General features: G+C 36.1%; 1 long non-coding RNA gene across 1 annotated transcript; it reads left to right on the forward strand.

Moving 5' to 3' along the window:
- Positions 1–714: 714 nt before the first annotated feature.
- On the forward strand, positions 715–1,072 carry LOC122033686. The gene is made up of 3 exons (XR_006126622.1): positions 715–754; positions 843–959; positions 1,047–1,072. It is a non-coding gene; the product is annotated as an uncharacterized LOC122033686 (long non-coding RNA).
- Positions 1,073–1,422: the final 350 nt, after the last annotated feature.

Below are 1,422 nucleotides of genomic sequence, written 5' to 3' on the forward strand. Positions count from 1 at the left end.
TGTTCGATCTGGAGAAAATTTCATCCTTCTTGTAGAAGCTTGCGACCCCAATCATCATCTGATTATACTTGCAAATTCTAAATTAAAAGGGGCAAAAAAATATCTCTCTTTGTGATCTGAATTACCTTAGCAATTAATCACTGAAGAAAAAGACATTCAACACGAATAACTTTTCCGTCGATTTGTCTTTGCAGGTTCTAAAGTAAAGCTGATTGATGATTGTCTTCCAGTTAATTACATCTTTTGAGAATTTGGCTGCCGGTAACTACGATTTCCTCTTTCCCAAGATTTGGATGTGATTGAAGTTTGAAAATCTATGAAATCATTACACTTTTTTTTTATTTCTATTTTATTTTTTCAACTACTGTTTGTTTGTGTAGTTGATATACCAACTGGACCCAAAATGGAGGAATGGGTGTTTGATCTCTGCAAACACCAAGTGGCGTCAGTATAAAACTCACCTCACCAAGACATTCATCCAGGCAAATAGAAATAATCCGAAGCTTCTCAATAAGGTACCTCAAGGGCATTGCATTTCACGTGAAGATTGGAGTAGTTTTGTGATTAATCAGATGTCTGAAGACTTATAGTAAGTTGTTTAAGGTGGTCTTTTTAAATTCTAGTTGATATATGTGGTTATAATTCATCTATCACTATGAAGAGGAAAAGTGAACTACAAAATCAAAGAAGCAAGGCAAACTTATACCCTCATCATCTTTCTCGAAAAGGATATGCGGGTTTGTCTGAAGAAATAGTAAGTATTTAGTTAACATTAAATTCCTACTTATGGTTGTCGTAGTTGGTGTTGAGTACGTTGACTTCATGTGGTTTTTTGCTTACAGTCTAGTGTTTTATGTGATGACGATGAGATAAACAGAGCCATCCTCTGGAAGAGAGGGCATCTCAACAAAGCTGGGGAATTTGTTGGCGATGAGTTGAAGCAAACAGTGAATAAGATTGTAAGCAAAAGTATACATAAATTGCTTATTTTGTACATATATGATATATGTATATATTTAAAGTTATTGTATTTGGATGCATGACAGGATGATTATATTGTCCAAAAGAAGGATGGTAAGATGCCCTTTACCAAACCATTTGAAGATATTCTCACGAAGGCCTTGAATTCTAACGAACATGGTGGATGTGTGAGAGGCATAGGAGCAAATGCCACTCCATCATCCTTCTTCAAGGTTGCTAGAGGGAAGGTGCAAATTGATAAGGCTACCTATGAAAGGCAACAGAAAGAGTTTAAGGAGGCAAAAGCTATGCTTTCTGACCAAGGTGAAAGAATAGAAAAATTGGAAGCAATGGTGTTGAAACTATCTGGTTGATAATTTGAGAGTGAGGAGAAGGGTAGCTGCTCAGTTAAACCACAATGCCTTCTTGATATAAAACCTGAAGTTGAACGTCATATGCGCC

This window comes from Zingiber officinale, chromosome 11B, assembly GCF_018446385.1.
Source record: "Zingiber officinale cultivar Zhangliang chromosome 11B, Zo_v1.1, whole genome shotgun sequence".
Lineage (NCBI taxonomy): Eukaryota > Viridiplantae > Streptophyta > Magnoliopsida > Zingiberales > Zingiberaceae > Zingiber > Zingiber officinale.